The sequence below is a fragment of the Cetorhinus maximus genome, chromosome 19, assembly GCF_964194155.1.
Source record: "Cetorhinus maximus chromosome 19, sCetMax3.hap1.1, whole genome shotgun sequence".
NCBI lineage: Eukaryota > Metazoa > Chordata > Chondrichthyes > Lamniformes > Cetorhinidae > Cetorhinus > Cetorhinus maximus.
In genome coordinates, this window is record NC_135897.1 from 96904873 (window position 1) to 96921769 (window position 16897).

Here is a 16897-nt window from a genome sequence, read left to right on the forward strand (position 1 = left end):
CAACCTATCCTCTGCCCCCTTTTTCAACACTCCCTCTTTCTGACAGAAGGGTACAGCCAGCAACAAGTTTGCATACAGTATCCTAGGCTTTATTAATGGGGTACAAGATAGGGATAGGACACAAGAGCAGGGAGGTTATGCTGAACCTATAGAGGACACTAATTAGTGCTCGAGTAGAATTCTGCTGCTGCTGATGGCCCATAATGCCTTATGGATGCAAAGTTTTGAGTTGCTAGGCCTGTTCCAAACTTAAGATAAAAGCAAAAAACTGCAGATGCTGGAAATCCAAAACAAAAATAAAAATACCTGGAAAAACTCAGCGGGTCTGGCAGCATCTGCGGAGAGGAACACAGTTAACGTTTCGAGTCCGTATGACTCTTCAACAGAAATAAGGAAAAATAGAAGAGAGGTGAAATATAAGCTGGTTTAAGGGGGGCTGGGCCAAGTAGAGCTGGATAGAGGGCCAGCGATAGGTGGAGATTGCCAAAAGATGTCATAGACAAAGGGACAAAGAGGTGTTGATGGTAGTGATATTATCTAAGGAATGTGCTAATAGGTGACATTAAGGGTAGAAAGCAGGACGAGCAAGGTACAGATAGCCCAAATGGGGGTGGGGTGGGGGGAAGGGATCGAAATAGGCTAAAAGGTAGAGATAAAACAATGGATGGAAATACATTTAAAAATAATGGAAATAGGTGGGAAAAGAAAAATCTATATAAACTATTGGAAAAAAGGGGGATCGGAAAGGGGGTGGGAATGGAGGAGAGAGTTCATGATCTAAAATTGTTGAAATCAATATTCAGTCCGGAAGGCTGTAAAGTGCCTAGTCGGAAGATGAGGTGCTGTTCCTCCAGTTTGCGTTGAGCTTCACTGGAACAATGCAGCAAGCCAAGGACAGACATGTGGGCATGAGAGCAGGGTGGGGTGTTGAAATGGCAAGCGACAGGGAGGTCTGGGTCATGCTTGCGGACAGACCGAAGGCGTTCTGCAAAGCGGTCACCCAGTCTGCGTTTGGTCTCTCCAATGTAGAGGAAACCGCATTGGGAGCAGCGAATGCAGTAGACTAAATTGCGGGAAGTGCAAATGAAATGCTGCTTCACTTGAAAGGAGTGTTCGGGCCCTTGGACAGTGAGGAGGGGGGAAGTAAAGGGGCAGGTGTTGCACCTTCTGCGGTTGCATGGGAAAGTGCCGTGGTGGGGGGTTGAGGTGTAGGGGGTGATGGAGGAGTGGACCAGGGTGTCCCGGAGGGAACGATCCCTGTGGAATGCCGCTGGGGGTGTGAAGGGAAGATGTGTTTGGTGGTGGCATCGTGCTGGAGTTGGGGGAAATGGCGGAGGATGATCCTTTGAATGCGGAGGCTGGTGGGGTGATAAGTGAGGACAAGGGGGACCTATCATGGTTCTGGGAGGGAGAGGAAGATGTGAGGGCGGATGCATGGGAGATGGGCCAGACATGGTTGAGGGCCCTGTCAACCACCGTGGGTGGAAAACCTCGGTTAAGGAAGAAGGAAGACATGTCGGAGGAACTGTTTTGAAAGTGGCATCATCAGAACAGATGCGATGGAGGCGAAGGAACTGAGAGAATGGGATGGAGTCCTTACAGGAAGCGGGGTGTGAGGAGCTGTAGTCAAGGTACAGCTCCTCACACCCCGCTTCCTGTAAGGACTCCATCCCATTCTCTCAGTTCTTTCGCCTCCGTCGCATCTGTTCTGATGATGCCACTTTCAAAACAGTTCCTCCGACATGTCCTCCTTCTTCCTTAACCGAGGTTTTCCACCCACGGTGGTTGACAGGGCCCTCAACCGTGTCTGGCCCATCTCCCTCGCATCTACCATCACACCTTCCTCTCCCTCCCAGAACCATGATTGGGTCCCCCTTGTTCTCTCTTATCACCCCACCAGCCTCCACATTCAAAGGATCATCCTCCACCATTTCCGCCAACTCCAGCATGATGCCACCACCAAACACATCTTCCCTTCACCCCATCTCCCGGTGGCATTCCGAGGGTTCGTTCCCTCTGGGACACCCTGGTCCACTCCTCCATCACCCCCTACACCTAAACCCCCTCCCACGGCACTTTCCCATGCAACCGCAGAAGGTGCAACACCTGCCCCTTTACTTCCCCTCTCCTCACCGTCCAAGGGCCCAAACACTCCTTTCAAGTGAAGCAGCATTTCACTTGCACTTCCCGCAATTTAGTCCACTGCATTCGCTGCTCCCAATGCGGTTTCCTCTACATTGGAGAGACCAAACGCAGACTGGGTTACCGCTTTGCAGAATGCCTTCGGTCTGTCTGCAAGCATTACCCAGACCTCCCTGTCGCTTGCCATTTCAACACCCTGCTCTCATGCCCACATGTCCATCCTTGGCTTGCTGCATTGATCCAGTGAAGCTCAACGCAAACTGGAGGAACAGCACCTCATCTTCCGACTAGGCACTTTACAGCTTCCGGACTGAATATTGAGTTCAACAATTTTAGATCTTGAACTCTCTCCTCCATCCCCACCCCCTTTCTGATCCCCCTTTTTTCCAATAATTTATATAGATTTTTCTTTTCCCACCTATTTCCATTATTTTTAAATGTATTTCCATCCATTGTTTTATCTCTACCTTTTAGCCTATTTCGATCCCTACACCACACCTCCACTAGGGCTATCTGTACCTTGCTCATCCTGCTTTCTCCCCTTAATGTCACCTATTAGCACGTTTCTTAGCTAATATCACCACTGTCAACACCTCTTTGTCCTTTTTGCCTATGACATCTTTTGGCAATCTCCACCTATCACTGACCTTCTATCCAGCTCTACTTGTCCCACCCCCTCCATCCCCCTTAATCCAGCTTATATTTCACCTCTTTTCTATTTTTACTTAGTTCTGTTGAAGAGTCATTCGGACTCGAAACGTTAACTGTGTTTCTGTCCGCAGATGCTGCCAGACCTGCTGAGCTTTTCCAGGTATTTTTATTTCTGTTCCAAACCTATCCCATTTTTCACGGTGGTAATGCCACAGAACATGCCGGAGGGTATCCTCAATGTGAAGGCGGGATTTTGTCTTCAAAGGACATGCCAGACCGGGTGAGGACAGCAGATTTCCTTTCCTAAAGGACATTAATGAACTAGTTGGTTTTTTTATAACAATCCAATAGCTTATCGATCACCATTTATGATTCTACTTTTTATTTGTTCTCATTTTAATTTAGTGAATTTAAATTCCCTAGCTGCTGCAGTGACATTTGAACTCACATCACCGGATCACTGGTCCACTGGAGATGAATGATTCATATTGTACAGTATGTGATGTATGCTGCAGCATTTGCTGTGTACAATGTATGGTATCAGATGAGGTATACTATTCTGGGGGCAATGGGGTGAGTGGATTTTGCAGACCTTTCAAGATTGCTGTCCTCAACTAAACAGAAACTGCAGAACTTTCTCATATCTCTCCAAAGAAATAGCACAGCACTTTACAAAATAAATGACCTTACATAATATTTAAACAGATACTAAAGCGACAAGCAGTCATTCAGTCCAACTGGTTTATTCTGGTGTTTGCACTGCACACAAGCCTGCCGCACCCAACTTCATGTCAGACATCCCCTTCCTCCTCCTTATAGGGTGTACCTGCACCACAGGGACTGCAGCAGTTCAAAAAGGCAGCTCAACACCATCTTCTCAAGGGCAACTAGGGATGGGCAATAAATGCTGGCCCAGCCAGAGACACCCACATCCTGTGAAATAATAAAAAAGCCTGTGCGCCTTCCCTTTCAATGCATCCGCGCTATTCACTGCAACCACTCCTTGTGGGAGCGAGTTCCAAATTTTAACGTGCAGTAGCTGAGGAAACATAGGAGCTTTTACAAGCACAGCAAGATCCCAATAACAGGCGGGAGGAACACCTTTTAATTAATCAGTGACGCAGAGAGCAACGTAACTGGATCCTTCACACTGAGTTCACTTGCTGTTCGACACGTAAAGAACATCAGAAACCAAGGACTGATTAGCCTCAGGCAGGGATCTGGTTGCTGTAAACTTTAGTCAGGGGGATGGACAAACAGAAAGACGTCCAGCACCAAAATAAATATCAGCTCGAGTGTCGTCGCCCCTCCAGTTATCCTCAATGGCCATGCTGCACATTTCAGTGTCTGTGCAATGACCCTCCAGCCCATTACTCCACACACATCCTGGGTACAACACTTTAAGGAATGTTTGTAGCGGTTTGAGATTTATTCATACAAAAAAAAATCGCTCCTTGGAGATTAGAGATTGATCATCAATTGGCGTCTGTTCAGTGTGACCTTTTTTTTTGGGAGGGGGGGGCAGTTTTCATTTAACAGCCGTTTATAAATGAAACGCACGACACTTTCTCATCAGGAGGGACTGCATTGTTTAGGTGACATTTTCCAGGGAGGTGCACAGTAAAACGGAGAATCCACTGCAGCCGTTGGGCTAAATTAACAAACTTACACAACAGGTTTCAAACCCAGGGGCTTGTGTGTACGTGTCCCGCTTTCATATACTGATCTCATCTGATCTTAAAAGGTGCAAAGTTACAAAACCAACCCGTAGGATTAAATATTACATCTCATTCGAGATGAACGGGGGCTGTGTCCTGGGGGAGGGGGGAGAAATATCGCTCCCTATCTATGAGGCAAAGTTGATGAATCAGTCGAAGTTGCCTCTTACTGCATTCCCATGCTAAAATCCAGCGACTAAAATAAAACCTTAAATTAACCTGAATTGAAAAGCAGAGAATTTATGTCCAGTTTGTGTTAAACTTACACACAGCAGGTGGTTAGACCACGTTTGCAATAACTCCACAATCCGAAAATACAAAGGCATTGCCAAAGTTACAAAAAAAGATTTACTAGAATGATAGGTACAACTAGAATGAGCGAACAGGTTGTCTCTAGATAAGAGAAGATTCGAGGTGGCCTGTTAGAGGTCTTTAAGATTATGAAAGGATTTGATGGGGTAAATGTAGAGAGAAAATGTTTTCACTTAGGGAGACCAGAACGAAGCACCATAAAAATATGTATTGATAAGTAATTAATATATGTATTAATAAGTCTGAGCAGGAACCTCTCTACCCAAGGAGTGGTGAGAATATGGAACTCGCTACCACGGGGAGTGTCAGGTGAATAGTATAGATACATTTAAGAGGAGGCGAGCGGAACACTTGAAGAAGAAAGGAACAGAAGGATGAGATGAAGACGGGTTAGAGAAACTCATGTGAAGCATAAACACCAGCAATGGAGCAGTTGGGCTGAATGGGCTGTTTCTGCATTGTAAACACATTGTAAAACCTTTATGGATCTTGGTTAATGTGTAAACAGGAATTAAAGTCTCCAATGGTTGGGGACAAAGGAAACCAGAACTCTGAGTGTTCTGTGAAACTGGGATATTAGCACTCTCATTTAGCTGGAGACAAGAATGGACACGTAATTCTAGCTAGGACATTAAACTGTTGACTCTGTTTTACTCAGGCACAATTCTGTACAACCCTGCTGTTCTTATCCAACTGGAGTCCAGTCAAAGGCAGTGCGAAACTAGAGTCTGAGGTGACAAGAGGGATTGCTGTTGGGGCTCTCAACAGCTGGTCACATCAGTGGATATGTAGATACACAGCCTAATGTCACATCAAGAAACAGGATAAGGGCGCAGGTCCATGCCAAGCTGTCTGATGCTACAAGAAGTTGCATTTAAATAGCACCTTTAACAAGATAAGCCACTTCAAGGTGCTTCACGGAAGTATTACCAAACAGAATTTGACACTGAGACACACAAGGAGATATTAGGACAGATTTGGTCCAGGAGTTAAGTTTTAAGGAGAGATTTCAAGGAGGTCAGAGATGGGGAGAGGTTTAGAGAAGAAATTCCAGATGTTAGGCAGCTGAAGGCATGTCCAACAATGGTAGAGTGGGGACTATGGGGGAATGCTGAAGAAGCCAGAATTGGAAAAGTGCAGGTATGTTGGAGGGCTGGAGGAGATTACAGAGTTAGGCAGAGACAAGGACATGGATGTGAAAACAAGGATGAGATTTCAGTGATAAGGCATTGTTTAACTGGGAGTCAAGCAAGCACAGGAGTGATAGGAGAACAGGACTTGCTACATGTTAAGACCCAGGCAGCAGTTTCAGATGACCTCAAGTTTCCAGAGGGCAAACATGGTAGACCAGCCAGGAGTGCATTGGAAGAGTTAACTCTCGAGGTAACAAAGACATGGGCAAGAGTTTCAGCAGCAGGTGAGCTGAGGGAGGGCAGGTATAATTGATGTTACAGAGGTGGAATTAGGTGGTCTTGGTAATGGTGGATATGTGGTGACAAGTTCAAATAGTTTCATAGGTTGCAAACAGACTGGTTCAGTCTCAGGCAGCAGCAGGAACAGTCTCCATTGGTCTATGTCTCTCTGTGCTAAAGGAAAGATGGGGGAAGGGGAGAGTTTGTGAATGCCAGAGAGGAGCAAGAACCATAATGTTAACCATGGAACAATGACCAGCTGACATTCCAGGTTAACAGGTGGAGAAGAGGCAACACAGCAAGGTACAGTAGCCATGGAAAGAGGAAATAAGACCATAATAAGACCATAAGACATAGGAGCAGAAATTAGGCCATTTGGCCCATCGAGTCTGCTCCGCCATTCAATCATGGCTGATAACTTCTGGAGCCGCACCAGGTAAGGAGGATAAATTTCCTTCCCTGAAGGGCACTGGTGAACCAGATGGGTTTTTACAACAATCAATGATAGTTTCATGGTCACTATTACTGGGACTAACTTTTAATTCTGGATTTTTCATTAGAATTTAAATTCCACCAGCTGCCAGAATGGGACTTGAAGCATTGTCCCCAGAGCATTTACCTGGGCCTCTAGATTACTAGTCCAGTGACATTACCACTACCCACCACCTGCTCCCATTTCACTGGGGCAGGGCAATAGGTGAAAATTTAAGAACAGAATCTTTTTAACAGCCCTGAGCAGGTCTCAGAAATTTAGTTTTCATAAAAATTGCTATTTTGAGATTAATTGTCCAGTTGAAAAGATTGCTGACAGCGATCTGTAAAGCCTATGGATCAAATCCCAAAATAAAAGTGGTTTCAGGATAGTAAATAAATCCTGAAGCAGATTCCTGACTCACCCTGCCCAGTTTAGACACCCAACATTATGACAGGAAGGTTAATCATTAGCTGTAGAGCCTTTCAGTGTGTCCTGCGATTGTGAAAAGCACTATAGAATTGCAAGCCTTTGTCATGAGATGGGGTATCCAACTACTTTTGAAGAAGGAAAGGCTGAGGAAATACATTCAGTGCAAAATGTTCCTCCCACATGTGTGTACCACTTAAATACCTCTGCTCACATCTTTGATTCAGTGATTTGATTCACCTGCTGTAGACATGCTCCATGTATGTAAACACACATGTGGACTAATTCATTTCAGTAAACACCACCCTGAACCAGTTCAAACAATTCATCACTTTGGAGAACAGCAGACTGCTCTGAAGGCTATCCATGAAAAGGAGCTGGATAATTGGGATGGTATAGATTACTGCTTCTCCTGGACTAATAATCCAGCGAGGTCATTTCAAATCCCATTGTCACTGTTTGAGAATCTGAATTCAGTTGTAAAACAGAATCTGGGGTTAAAAAACTGGTCTCAGTAAAAGTGACCATGAAGCTGTTGGATCATTGTAAAAACTCAACTGGTTCACTAATGTCCTTTAGTGGAGGAATCCTGCTGCCCTCCTGCGCCTGTTCTAGACCTGAATGTGACTTCAAATTGGTACCAACACTACATCAATCCACTCCCTCCTGAACAGCACCATCAGAGCACCTTCAACACACAACCTGAAGCAATTCAAGGAGTAGATGCGTCACCACCTTGGAGGGAAATTAGGGATGGGCAATAAATCAAGGACAAAGGGGGGAAATCACCTCCAGTCTCACACAGATCAGTCACAGCTCAGGTTCCATTCCAGTCTGCTGTGAGTCCTAAGTTAATCACCTCTAGGGTGCTGCTACACTGCCCTGAGTACCCCTGGCACAGTAGCCTCAGCCAGTGTCTATGCTCCAGAGTGAGTCTCACTAGTGTGAGTTCATGTGCACCAGGCGATGTGCAGCATGACTTACTATCAAGTCTCACAAATCAAGACTAGACAGCGAGATGGTCATGGAATGGTAAAGTCACTGGACTAACAATCCAAAGGCCCAGGCTAATGCTCTGGGAACATAGGTTCAAATCACATCATGAACAACTGGTGGAGTTTAAATTTAACTAACAAAATCTGGAATTGAAAGCTAGTCTCAGTAATGGTGACCATGAAACTATAATTGACTGGTTCACTAATGTTCTTTAGGGAAGGAAATCTGCTGTCCATGCCTGGTCTGGCCTACATGTGGCTCAAGACCCACAGCGATGTGTCTGACTCCTAACTGCCCTCTGAAATGGTCTAGCAAGCCACTCAGTTTAAAGACAATTAGGGATGGGCAACAAATGCTGGCTTAGTCAGCAACACTCACATCTCATTAAAGAATTAAAAAAATGCAAGTGTTACAGCTGAATGTAGCCTTCCAGGTCCTTTTCTAACATTAGCTCACTTCTTTCTCTATTTCACACTATGCTGTGTTTCCCTCCACATCAGTTTTGCAGGCTTTGGATGAATTTGAAGCATGAAATTGTTGTGCTTCTTCAATTTGAGATTTCCTGCACTTTTTATATAGTGGCTGTGTCATCATTAAATGACTGGTTTGCAAGCAAATATTTGAGTACAGTGAGTCCGAAAGATTAGATATATACAAAATAGCAGATTATTATTGTGTGAGAGCAGGGTGGCCCAGTCTCTCTGTGCAATACATTCCAAGCAGAGTACAATGTGCAAAGGGACAGAATGTAGATGGGCAGAGTGCACAGCAGCAATTCTGCTCACCAAATTCAGTCACTAACATCAGTATTGGTCATGCAGAGTATTGCAATATCACATTGTCCCTGTCGGAGGAGCTCCACACCTCTGCTCAACGTCTCCCAGAGATTCAACTAAAGCCAGAAAACCATCAGGAGAGGGTATGCAGTGGGGTGGGGGGAGAGAGAGGGGAGAGGGGATAGAAGGGAAATGGAGAAGGGGAGAATAAAGAGGAGGGGGAAAGGGAGGTATGAGGGGAGAGGAGGAAGAGGAAAGGGGGAGCAAAGAATGGAGGAGAGAGAAAGAAGAGGGGGGAGGAACAGAACAGAGAGAAGGGAGAGATTTTTATGATTGGCTGGTAAACAGAGCAGAAACCATGTCAACAACTAACCACTGTTTCTGAAGCATAGATACTCTGTACAAATATTTAAACCTTGAGTTATGGGAGTGACTGTACAATAGATCCTGCCCCAAGCTAATACAGTCGGCTCTACATGGTGCAGATCCAACAACTTTGAAAAGATGCAGCCTCATTACTCTGATTGCAGCCTCTTGAGTTTCTCATGCATTGCCAGGAGCTTGGTGATAACATGGATTTGGAGGATACAGTAACAAGAGCTGAGGTTGCATATCCATTCCTGTCACTCACAATCTGCAAACTGCAAGAGGCCACCAGAAAACAAACTTCATTTTAAATATCAGGCAAAAGCACCAAGCAGTCAACGTTCCTAGAGGTGATTCATGAGAATGAGGGAATTGGAACTGCACCGGCAATGTTACCCCACAATTTGTTGGGCTGCTTGATCAGCAGGTATTCTCAATGTAGGAGCCAGTCAGCAGCCCCGGAGAGACACACCCCTACCGAACTCTCTGACCCTCTCTCCTCATCTGTCACATATCACCTGCGGCACACCTCCTCAAATAAATAGTTGACTTTTTTTACCGCTGTAGATTACAGTCCCCACCTTCCAGGGGCCCTGAGTGCAGGATAATGAGCTTCAGTCACTCCCAAACACACCCCGAGCCTAGGCTCACTCACAGCCCCACATTCTCACTCAAACATTCAAATTTCATTCACACAGCCAGATTCCTTCCCTTTAAGTGGGATAGACTTTGAGCTACAGGCAGGAGTCTGAATCTCTCCAGCAGCCCCTCTGAAGCTATGAAAGTTCCTCCTGAGATAGCACAGGAGGACTGCCCACCCCTCAGTCCCCAGGTCAAACTTCGTCTGCTCCCAACATGAGATGGGGCAAAAGGTTCACACTTTCCCTACACAGACCTTGAATACACAGAGTAATAATTTCCAGGATGCACTTGGTCACTGGAATTTCAGTGACGTTAGCGTTTCAGGTCTATGACTTTTCATCAGAACAGTTACAATATGGTTCTGATTTAGACTCAACGATCTCAATGTTAACTCTGTTTCTCTCCACAGATACTGCCTGAACTGGAGAGAATTTCTAGCGCTTTTTGCTCTTATTCAAAGATGCAAAATGTCAGTTTAACAGCCTTCTCAACTTACTCTGCCACCTTCACAGATTAACATGCGTACACTCCACGGGTTTCTTTGTAGCTGCGCCCCATTTAAAATTCAATCAATCATTTACTTTATATCGCCTCTCTTCATTCTTGTGACATTGTTGCACTCTCTCAGTCCTGCCCCTCTGATAGTTTAGCACTCCCTCAATACTACTCCTCCAACTGTGCAGCGCTCCCTTAGTATGACCCCTCTGACAACGAAGCACTCCCTCAGAACTGACTCTCCGACAGTGCGGCACTCCCTCAGTACTGCCCCTCCGACAGTGCGGCACTCCCTCAGTACTGCCCCTGCTCCGACAGTGCGGCGCTCCTTCAGTACTGATTCTCTGACAGTGCGTCAGTCCCTCAGTACTGACACTCCAATAGTGCGGCACTCCCTGCTGAGGGAGTGCTGCACTGTCAGATGGTCAGTACTGAAGGAGTGCTGCACTGTCGGAAAGGGGCAGTACTGAGGGAGTGCTGCACTGTCGGAGGGTCAGCACTGAGGGAGTGCTGCACTGTCAGAGGGGCAGTACTGAGGGAGTGCTGCACTGTCAGAGGGTCAGTACTGAGGGAGTGCCGCACTGTCAGAGGGTCAGTACTGAGGGAGTGCTGCACTGTCAGAGGGTCAGCACTGAGGGAGTGCTGCACTGCCGGAGCAGGGGCAATACTGAGGGAGTGCTGCACTGTTGGAGGGTCAGTACTGAGGGAGTGCTGCACTGTCAGATGGTCAGTACTGAAGGAGAGCTGCACTGACAGAGGGGCAGTACTGAAGGAGAGCTGCACTGACAGAGGGGCAGTACTGAAGGAGTGCTGCACTGTCAGATGGTCAGTACTGAAGGAGAGCTGCACTGTCAGAGGGGCAGTACTGAAGGAGTGCTGCACTGTCAGAGGGTCAGTACTGAGGGAGTGCTGCACTGTCGGAGGGTCAGTACTGAGGGAGTGCTGCACTGTCAGAGGGGCAGTACTGAGGGAGTACTGCACTGTCAGAGGGGCAGTACTGAGGGAGTGCTGCACTGTCAGAGGGGCAGTACTGAGGGAGTGCTGCATTGTCGAATACGCCATCTTTTGGCTAAGAAATTAAACTGAAGCCCCGTCTGACCTCTCATGTCACTATTCCAAAGAAAAGTAGGGGAATTTTCTCCAATACCCTGGTCAATATTTATCTGGTCATTCTCACATTGTTTTTTAAGGGAGTTTGTTGCACACAAACTGGCTGCCAAGTTTGCTAATTACAACAGTAAACTACACTTCAAAACAAGCTCATTGGCTATAAATCATTTTGGGATATTTGAGAGCAGGAGGAATATTTCACAATTCAGTACCACATGTGGTTGCATAACTCAGGCTACACTCTCCCCTTCACTTGTTTCGCACCTCTCTCACTCGAAACCAAATACAGTACATAAAACCTCTGAGGCTGTAAAGACATTTACTTCACATTTAACGTTAAACTGGATTCCCTCCCACCCGCCCATGTACCTAGTCCACCCGCTGGCGGGAGGGATGGTTGCAAGATCCTTTCTAATTGGTTCAGAATACATCATTTACACAATTAAACCGATAATTATGTTGATATCACAAGTCAACTTATTCCAGTACTGAGGGAGTGACTAGCAGATACTGTTGAGACAGAGAGAGATGGAGAGACAGACAAAGAAAGAGGGTGATGCAAACACGCACACAAACTATTTAAGTAGAGAAGTAGACAGAGATGCATGCTCCAGAATTTTAGCACATAATCTAGGCTGACACTCGGCAGGGGAGAGTGATGCTGCATTTTTGGAAGTGGTTATCTTTCAAATGAGACATTAAATGGAGGCCTGTGTTATATTGTTATTTTAGTTGACAACAGTTAGGAACTATATTGTTTTGTGCATACATTAGTATCCAGAATGCCACATTACTCGCGACTGCTCTACAGTCTGAGCACCGAACTAACAATGTATCATGCCGCAGCATATGGAGAAATACACTCAATGTCAACTGCAATATTTGTGTCTTAAAGTGTGATTATTTCAGATTTCTGGGAACCAGAAGACATAAATACTCTGACGGCCTGCTCAGGTTGACACCCATATGGCACTAATGGAAGAATCAAAAGCATCAGCCCGCAAAACAACACCGCCACAATAGATTAGTGATGCTGTGTCCCTGCTCTTTGTGGGATCTCGCTGTGCACAAATTGGCTGCTAGGTTGCTTACAAAATAAGCGGCTCCATTTCAAAAAGTGACTTGGGAGAAGCAGCTTATGATGTTCCTGAAATGAGATAAGTCACTGTATAATCGCAATAAGTCTGTCTCTGTGTACATCCAGGATATTGGAATAGTGGACAAAATTCAACTTAGAACTGAGCCTTTGAAAGCCAACGTGTTTATTAAAAATTTTTTAAAACTTCAAATACCTGCAGTGCACAATGGAAATCTGATGGGTGGAGTAAATAATCACCAAGCAAAAACAGACTTGAGAAAGGAAAGAGGAAGGAAAAATAAATATAAATAAGAAAAGTTGTTGTGATCTGGAAGGTGCTGCCTGAAAGGGCGGTGGAAGCAGATTCAATAGGAACTTTCAGAACAGAATTGGATAAATACAGGGAAAACTTGCAGGGCTGTGTGGGAAGAGCAGGGAAATGTGACTGAGCTCTTCAAAGAGCTGGCACAGGCACAATGGGCTGAATGGCCACTGCCTGTTCTGTGTCATTCTTTGATTCTAACGGAGAGGAGTATATGTTTCTCATGTGCATGTTCTTTATCTTTTTTCCTTTTCTTTTTCTGTGTTCCCTTCCCTCATTCTATTCTTCCTTATAAGCTTAATATTCGGAGTTTCCGATGAAGTCTGCCTGAAAGATCAATAACTCCCTTTATAAATGCTGCGAGTTGCCAGCATTTCCTGTCAGGTTCATTCTTCTTCTCGGAAATGTTTTGTGCTGAATATTTTCCTCAATGATGAGGCAGTCTGGGCAAGTGAAGAGGCAAGTATATGAAAGGTCTGCTGCTGGTGAGCCTGCAAGTGTAACCATCCCAGCCTCTGTACACAATCAGCAGGCCCCAGTGTCTGAGACAAACAGGAAATATTCCCTGCGTTCTGAATACCAGCATTCCTTTCATTCCCTCTTGGTGCTCTCCGTAGATTTGTCAGAAGAACAGGTTGCACCAACCCGGCAGTCTGGAGGATTCTCTGCAAAGCCAGTCAGTCCCTCACCGACCTGCACAGCGCACTGCTCTTCACACTCAGTAGAAGCTGTAAGGTTCTACAATATCAGGCTTCTCCAGGAGTAAGAGAGAGCCAAACATGAGTGCACATTGCTGTTTAAATCAGTCCGAAGAGAGAATACTCCTGTTACTGGCTCACCCGAACTAAAGACCCAGAAACATCCATACTCAAAGCCTAAAGTATATTTCTCAATATGGTTCAGAGACAATCTCTCTTTTGTTTACCGAACTACGGGTTGGAACCTAAATGAAGCAATTAAACAAACACCTGTTTTTATAGTCATTAGAGAGCGAGGGCACAGAATGAACTCAAAGAAACTGTGCCAAAACCCTCCCAAGTTCCATCCCTCCTCTTTTCGCAAGTTTGTAAAGTAGGTCAGCAACCAACACTGTAAAATAGGAGATCAAGTAAAATTGATTCAGGATCCACTCCCAGTAATCACCTGCTCTGGATCAGTGATCCCCCAGGATCTGCTGCAGTAAACACCTGCTCTGGATCAGTGATCCCCCAGGATCTGCTGCAGTAAACTCCCGCTCCGGATTTGTGATCCTGGGAATCTACTCTCAGTAAACACCTGGTCTGGTGCAGTAATTCCTGAGGACCTGCTGCTTTAAAAACCCATTCTGGATCAGTGATCCCAAGGATCGACTTCCAGTAAACACCCGTCCTGGATCAGTGATTCACCTGGATCTACTGCAGTAAGCAAATCAGTGCACAGCAATCCCCCACAAACAGCAGCGTGAAATATGACCAGATCTCGATTTGAGGTTTTAGTGAATGGATAAATATTGATCAGGGGAACTCCTTTGCTCTTCTTCACTAGGGGTGCTTTCTATCCAACAGATGGGGCAGACAGCACTTCAATTTAAAGTCTCATTTGAAAGTTGGCACCTCTGATAGTACAGCGCGTTTCTAGTACTGACCCTCCAACAGTGGACTGAAGCAGTCTGTGCCCATGTGCAGCAAGACTCAGGCCCATTAAACCAAAATCTGGAACTAGAGGTATTCCTAAACCTTTGTATCACGTGCAGCCAACAACAGGAGCCCTACATCATAATATTTTATGGAAATGCTGGAGAAACTGAGTAATATCACTGGGGGAATCACCAATTTGATTGAATTTTTCGAAGAGGTGACCAGGTGTGTAGATGAGGGCAATGCATTTGACGTAGTCTACTTGGACTTCAGCAAGGCTTTTGATAAGGACCCGCATGGGAGACTGATAACGAAGGTAAGAGCCCTTGAGATCCAAGGCAATTTGGCAAATTGGATCCAGAATTGGCTGAGTGGCAGGAAGCAGAGGGTAATGGTTGCGGGGTGGTTTTGTGACTGGATGCCTGTGTCCAGTGGGGTTCCACAGGAATCAGTGTTGGGTCCCTTGCTGTCTGTGGTATATATAAACAATTTAGACTTGAATGTAGGAGGGTTGATCAATAAGTTCGCGGATGACACAAAAATTGGTGGGGTGGTAAACAGTGAGGAGGATAGCCTTAGGTTACACGAGGATATAGATGGGCTGGTCAGATGGGCTGATCAGTGGCAAATAGAATTTAATCTAGGTAAGTGTGAGGTGATGCACTTGGGCAGGACAAACAAGGCATGATGAATGATAGGACCCTGGGAAATACCGAGGATCAGAGGGACCTTGGTGTGCATGTCCACCGGTCCCTTAATGTGGCGGGACAGGTAGATAAGGTGGTTAAGAAGGCATATGGGATACTTGCCTTTATTAGCCGAGGCATAGAATATAAGAGCAGGGAGGTTATGCTGGAACTATATAAAATGCTGGTTAGGCCACAGCTAGAGTATTGCATGCAGTTCTGGAATCCACATTATAGGAAGGATATGATTGCACTAGAGAGAGTGCAGAGGAGATTCACCAGGATGTTGCCTGGGCTGGAGAGTTTTAGTTATGAGGAGAGATTGGATAGACTGGGATTATTTTCCCTGGAGCAGAGGAGATTGAGGGGGGATATGATTGAGATGTATAAAATTATGAGGGGCATAGATAGGGTAGACAGGAAGGAACTTTTCCCCTTGGTGGAGGGATCAATAACCAGGGGGCATAGATTTAAGGTAAGTGGCAGGAGGTTTAGAGGGGATGTGAGGAAGAATTTTTTCACCCAGAGGGTGGTGGGAATCTGGAACTCACTGCCTGAAAGGGTGGTAGAGGCAGAAACCCTCATAACATTTAAGAAGTATTTGGATGTGCACTTGTGATGTCATGGCATACAAGGCTATGGGCCTAGTGCTGGAAAATGGGATTAGAATAGTTAGGTACTTGTTTGACAGGCGCAGACTCAATGGGCTGAAGGGCCTTTTTCTGTGCTGTAGACCTCTATGCTTGTATGACTGCTTATCTTTACGGCAAAGACTAAACCATCACTCCCTGCGGAATTTGAATCCTGACCTCCACCTTAAGGCAAGCAGACTAGAGCCTCTCTGTGTAATTTACTGAACCGCTGTGTTCAATGTGGCCTCAGCTGCTGACCACTTGGAAACAAAGCTGAGGATTTGCCTCTGGCTTCTCCAGGCTCACACCAGTCATATTGTAGCCAATTTCTGGAAAGCTTTAGGAACAAGGCAGGTCAAGCAAACCGAGAAGACTCTGCTAACCCCCCACTCATCATCTCACATACAAAATTATCCACCAGCCTCAGAGGGTCAGATGGACCAGGAAAGAACATCACCATCATTAAGTCAACAACAACAACAACCTACATTTATATAGCACCTATAACATAATAAAAATGTCCTAAGACTCTTCACAGGTACATTATAAAACAAAGTTTAACACTGATCACCATAAGGAGATATTAGATCAGATGACTTAACGCCTGGTCAAAGAAAGTTTCTAAAGAGTGTCTTAAGGAGGAAATCACAAACGCAACAGTCCTCTCAAAGGCAAATCTCCCTCGTTTGCTAGCACTCATCAAACAGAGTTGGCTTCACTGGCTCGGGCACGTTCACTGGATGGAAGGTGGTCCCAAGGATTTATTGTAAGACGAGGTAGCTGGAGCCAGAAGTCCAGTAGGATGCTTCCAGACATGATATTAAGGCCCTAAACAGTGATTTTCTTGCCTGGGAGACGCTGGCTGAAAACAGAGGGAGATGGTAACATCACCTGTGGGCCTGGGTGCACCACCATGACGACTAGTGGCTAGAGCGGCTTGGCAACAGGCACCAACCCAAAATCAACCCCACCTAATAACCACGTCACATGTGGCACTCATGGCTGATCCTGCCTCTCATGGATTGGTCTCTTCAGAAATCAG

At 45.7% G+C, this 16897-nt stretch overlaps 2 protein-coding genes across 8 annotated transcripts in view; one reads left to right on the plus strand and one right to left on the minus strand.

The window, feature by feature from the left end:
- The window catches only part of lpp (LIM domain containing preferred translocation partner in lipoma), a 467959-nt gene that overhangs the window by 385295 nt on the left and 65767 nt on the right, over positions 1 to 16897 (minus strand). The window contains exon 1 of one of the 6 annotated variants that reach the window (XR_013579647.1): positions 12814 to 12868. The exons of the other annotated variants lie outside the window; for them this stretch is intronic. The gene's annotated coding sequence lies outside the window, so the exon portion shown is untranslated. Of the gene's footprint in view, positions 1 to 12813; positions 12869 to 16897 lie in introns of those variants that run through there. 6 annotated transcript variants of the gene reach the window in all.
- The window catches only part of LOC144694055 (B-cell lymphoma 6 protein homolog), a 396731-nt gene that overhangs the window by 167038 nt on the left and 212796 nt on the right, over positions 1 to 16897 (plus strand). The window lies entirely within an intron of this gene.